Source organism: Oxyura jamaicensis, chromosome 4 (genome assembly GCF_011077185.1).
Source record: "Oxyura jamaicensis isolate SHBP4307 breed ruddy duck chromosome 4, BPBGC_Ojam_1.0, whole genome shotgun sequence".
Lineage (NCBI taxonomy): Eukaryota > Metazoa > Chordata > Aves > Anseriformes > Anatidae > Oxyura > Oxyura jamaicensis.
The window spans coordinates 7,879,555-7,885,578 of NC_048896.1; positions in this window are offsets into that span (position 1 = coordinate 7,879,555).

Consider the following 6,024-nt stretch of genomic DNA (forward strand, 5'->3'; position numbering starts at 1 on the left):
GTGAAAAAAAATCACTGGTAATTAAAAGATCTGAGCTGTAAGTGCATGCTGCAGCGTAACATTCAAACTGCATACACGTACACCTTTCACAACAGGTAGAGAACCATAATTTGTGGTAATGATAACTTCTGTGTGGAAAAAAACCTTGTAGGTGGTTGTATCAGCAAAACTGCCTCTCCAGTATGATTTGTTGTGCTTTTGGAGCAGTGGTCTTAAAGCACCAATATTGTGCTGAGTGTTACTAGAAAAGTTGCAGCTGCTCCAAGAATATTCTTGTGTAAGAGTAAAAACTGATAACGCACTTTTACTGTTGCTAAAACATTGAAAGTTTTTTAGTTTGTTTTTTTTTAAAGCTAATCGTTTTTATAATAAATAGAAAAATATGAGGCAGGAGATTACCTATTTTCCCAAATAAGTAACAAAAATTGTACCTTTTCCCCATGAATCGATCGTCATATTGAATGTGTTGACCCAATGAGCATCACACGGTGGTGAGAGACTCAAATACTGACACACATTTAAATATTCAAGGTACTGCCATTTTACATCGTTATACGTAGAAGATTTACACTCATAATATTACAGAAACTATTCTGCCATCTTATTTTGTTCTCACTATTTTGCACTTTGAGGAGTTGTCTCTTCATTGAGTTCCAGAAAACAGAGGCATGGCAGGTCTTGAGGAAAAGCCGCCTTCTCTCTTTGGTGTTCTTTGTTTTTTACTTTTCAGTGAATGTTTATTGGAAATCAGCTATTGGGAAAAAAAAAATGTTTTATTTTTTTTTTTTTTTTGGTGAAAAAAAAAAACATTTTTTCAGTGAGTACTTCCTTCCCAGGCCAATTGTTTTTGTTTCCCTCTGGCATTATTTTTTGTCTTTCTTTAAGTGAAGGAGTTTTAGAGGGTGAAACTTAAATATACATCCAATAATAAAGACAACTGTGATCATGTTTTGATTTCGCTCCTGTTGAAATGTATGCAATGCAGCATGTTGCTGTATAGCTTCAGCACCTACAGAGCTAAGTAGAAAAGCTTTCTGTGGAGGACCCTACTGATTTCGTGCTTCAGTAAAAGGCTGAGAACCAAAGGTGTGGTGTGCATGAGGGAAGAAAAGGCTCTATTTTGTGGGCATTCTCAGATAAAGATGTTTAATCAAATGTTATTTCTGGTTTTCCAAGCACTGGTCTATTTTCTTTCTGGAGGGACTTAAAATTAACATAGCCAGTTGCTTTATTCTCTTATAGCACAGCATTTAAAAGCACTCTAGGGTTGCTGTACCTCACATGAATACTGAATTCTGACATACTTAGTTTCACTGAGAGGCTCAGCAAGGCAAATGAATTAATGAGTTTTAGAAACCGTGTATCCAGCTGACTTAATGTTTTATCATTGTGATTTTTTACAGCCAGAGATTCCGTGAATAATGGTCACGTGTAGCAGTATTGCACGTGTAGCAGTTGTGGTTTTAATTACTAATGCCAGGTTGTCGCCAGCCAATCGCTGGCAGTGGCCAAATGACAGCATAAGGAGATTCTAACTTTATGTTAAAATATTTTGACCATGTTGGCAAGGAGCCCAGCAGGCATTAACCACTACAGGGGCTTATAGAACTTCTTACTGCCTTGTGTTTGGCAAGCTCATCACCAGGAACTCAATTTACTTTCTTCCGTTTCAAGAGAACAAGAAATGTCATAATCAAGAATCTAAAAAGACTGAAATTACAGAACAGAGTTTGTCATTTGTTCACAGATACAGCATTAATCCAGTTGCTTTGTAGACCTCAGACATACAGAAACCATTCATCTTTCATCAAAGACATGATCAGTTTTTTCGATTTTCTATAGCCCAGCTGTAGTAGAGTACATTTTACAGTGACTTCAGTGTGTGCAGCTAATTTTTTTTAGGTAAAATGATAGGAAATAAAACCTCATTTATTTCCCACAGAGCAGCGCCTGATTAAAACAAAACCCAAACATTGTATGAGCTCTGTAAGAAAATACCGGAGGGAGCTATTTTAGAAAAGCTGTTTTAGAAACATGTTGAATCCTCTAAAAAAAAATGTCTTGAGCTGTTGGATTTCTGCTCTGTGATTTAAGTATAGTCCGAACAAGTGCAGTAAGTCAAATCTTACCTCTTTCTGCATCTGGCTTTATGTACAAGGTGTAATGAAAATAAAACAAGGTAAGACCCATATCATCCCTTCAATGCTCTTCAACTCTTCCAAGAGTTCAACCAAAACCCCAGCCACTTGTCCATAGAACCCTCATATTCTTTGTACTTGGACAGTAGTTTAAACCTTATTACAAAGGCACTGTGTTTCCAGGACAAGATTTCAAGATAAACGCTGCCAGCTTTGCTTTAGCAGATCCACAAAAAATGATTGCAAGGATTCAGGAGAGAAATCAAAATAAAGCATAAAGATAATGAATGGAAGATGTCCTGGTAGAAGAGAATACCGAACTGCTTAGCCATCCTGCAGATACCACCATTTCTAGCTTACCAGGAAAAAAAGAAAAAAAAAAAAAAAAAAAAAAAGGAAAAAAAAGTCATTCAATTAAAGGCTATTAAAATATAGTTTAAAAATGATGAGTAATGTTGACCATACACCCTAGCTGGTAGCCAAATATGGACTTCAAAGACCTGTGATAAGACACAGGTGTCTTGTTAGACACCTGAACTGGTGTCTAACTGGCTTTGAGATCTACCCCAAAACACCACAGGCAGACAGGTCTCTGTGCTTTTACTATTAAACAGCAGCTCAATTTTAAACTCTGGAATATGTCTTAGCCAATATATCTTAGATATTTCACTGCATTTATGTGTTTTTTGTTTGTTTGTTTTGTACAAGGTTGTTAATCTTATATTCTCTCATTCTCTAAGAAGCCACAAAGGTTCCAGGCTGTAAACTTAAAGTGAAACAAAACAAGCCCCCATAAATTCCCTTCAAAAGAACAAATGTTGCCAATAGTGACTAAGGCCTTAATCATTTTCCCACTCGTTCTTTTAGTGTAAAGATAGGTATAAGGTAGTGTGTCCACAATCCTGAACTAGCTCTTCCATCTTCCGGGATTACAAAATATAGGGGTTCCTTACTCAATTTATATTAATTGAGTTAAAAGCACACAGCTTTACACAGCACTCCCGTGCAGCAGCATGTTAGCTCCAAGAGGTATTAGAGCTCTAAGAGGTGTGCGCTACGGTGTGTATCCATAAGGATGTCATTTTTGTGTTCAGTCACCTCCATATATGTATTTTCTCTGTGCCACATTTGTACTGCTCTCCGGTGATTCTGGGACAAAATAGTGGCAAGTGCTCTCTTCAGACATAAACAGGGGCTTCCTACTGACCTAAGTCCAGGTCTGTCTTTGTGGGGATCAAAAAAACGTTTTGTATCTTGAGGTTTCACATAGTGTTGTACCTGTATTTGGAATCTCATGCTGCAAGTCACTGCCAAACATCTCTTCAAGAAGAATGTCCCTTCATCTCCCTGCTTGTCTCTGTCTTGTCCATACAGATGGCAAAGGCTTAACAGCTGGAGCAATTTCTTTCCATATGTTTGTACAGTGCCTATTATAATGGCATCCTGATATTTTCCAGGGCCTGTAGCTGCTACATTATACAAGTATTTAAGAGAAAATATTTTTACATACTAACTACCAGACTTCTTACCTGTGTTACGGTGCCTTGGGGATTATACAAACAACCAACTTATTCCTGCTCTCATAGAATTCACAAACTGATTCTTGAAAGGAGATGAGCAGTTATGTTGCAACTAAAAAGATAAAATGCCATCAAGTAGTAAAGGTTTTACATAATTTATGAAGTGTGAAATAGTAAATCAATAAATCATTGTTCAGATTCTTCTTTTAGAGGAGAGGACTGCATTAAACTTAAATACCCTGTATGTGGATTAGCAAGGTGGACTTTGGTTCTAATATCTAGAACGCTGGATTTTCTCTGTTTTTATTTCCAAAAGTAATAGAAAAATTTCAAACAAAATACATCTGAAGAGGATTAATACAAATCATACTTGTTTTGATTTATGGTGTAGTTAATTCAGACTGCACTCGTGTTTTAAATACACAAAAGATATTTGTGATTACAATCATTAACTGGAACATACAAGCTGTTGAGGCTAGAGGTAAGATAAATTTAATGATCAGTGAAAGACATTAGAAGCACTTATGTTCTAGTATTTTAACTAGATTTTTTTTAATGTGAAAAACACACTAACATTGAAATAGCTAATGATACTCTCATTTAAATAACCATCTTTAAGTTTATGAATTAAACCGGTAAAGTTCACTGGATGAATCTTGGAGCTATTGTCAGAGCTATTGTTTCAAGCCATCTGTGGCTGACGGAAAATATCTTCTCCTTTTTTGTATTCAATATATTGTTAAAACCATCATCGCTTCCTAAAAATAAATAAATCTTAGATTGTAGACTTCAGTTTTCCATCTACAGGGGGATTTTGCAGCTATGGATTTAATATGCTCTAGTGTTTTTCGAAGTGCTAGAACTGTCCAGAATATGTTCTTTACAGCTGGACAATAAAGATAACAGCCCACACCTTCCAAAACTTTTTGGACAAACAAATACAGTTCACCTCTTAGTGTCAGAGATCTGGTGTCTCCAAGTGTGTAGTAATGCAGGTACCGTTCAGGACAGGTCAGGCAGAAGCATCATCATCTGTGATCCTAGTGAAAGAACATTCAGAGAGCAGCCACCCCTCTGCTCCCCTGTTGGCTGCCAAGTGATTGCAGAGAGCCAGCCAGGAAGAAAAAAAAAAAAAAAAAAAAGAGTTGAGAAAAAACAATGACAATGTTAACAAAATCAGGTATCCATCCCTGCTAGGAATCCTAGGAATGGACTCCTTAAGGAACTTGCTAACTGCCACAATTCCAAGAAGGAATCAAACAGTAGATAGTGTGACTACATGGAGAGATGGCTCCCAGTGCAGTCTATAGAAGTGGGACACCCAGTGTTACCTTGGCTCAGAGGTGGGGAGTTAGAGGCAATTGCAGACTGTTAGCTTTTGGTTGAAAGGAAGGTTCTTTTGGTTAGCCTACGCTTGTTATCTATTTTACCTATCTCAAATTTTAAGTATTGATAATTTTGTCTCCACATTAGGAGCTGCTGTTCATCTGGTAGCTAGAAGCACTGGCTTGTGAGTACCAGCAACAGCTTTCAAGATTGTCTTCTGGGAATACCGGCACTAGGCAAGTAAAACTGCAAAATTTATGTAAAATGTGGGTGTTAGAATGACATTCAGAGTTATGGCAGTCAGAGAACAGTCCACAGTTTTGGTCAAGCTTGGTCCAAAAAGGTAGATAGATTGTGTATAAGGGCTGGGAGATGTCTCTTGCATGTGCATAGTTAATGTCCTTTCCTACAAAGAATTTATGTCCTTCTGACTGCCAGAGGAAGTGCAGTTGCACCATCACCTGTGTCTTTATTAACTAGAGGGGAGGGAGATGTAGTTTTTAGTTTTCAACCAGATCAGCAACCTGATCTGACTCATTTCAGAACAGCCACTACTGCCAGAGCCAGGGAAAGATGAGCATGCTGCCAGGAGAGAACGGCAGAGAGAACCGGCAGCCAGTCCTAGCTGGGTGTGACACAAGTGCAGGAGGGCACTTTTTCAGGCTATTTTTTGAAGTGCACTAAGAAAATTTTGGTTGACAAACCAGGACAGTCTGTTTCTTGGAAACCCACCTGGCCGTACAAAGTAGCATTCTGAGATCCCGAAGGTATTCCCTTGAGAAAGATGAGATGCCTGATTATTCAGAAAGTATCAGTGATCAACATGATAGTATCCCACACAACGAGATGTGACTGACTTGTTGCCAGATCTTGTCACAGATGTTGCTGGCTTCGAGCTCAGCTGATATAAATCACCCTGCATAGCTCTCAGTTACTTTACACTCCAGCAACATTGTCTGTTTGAATGATGTGTAACAGCTAGACAGAAAATCCGTAAACAAAACACATGCTCTGCTATTGTGTTTTATTGTAGCATCTAT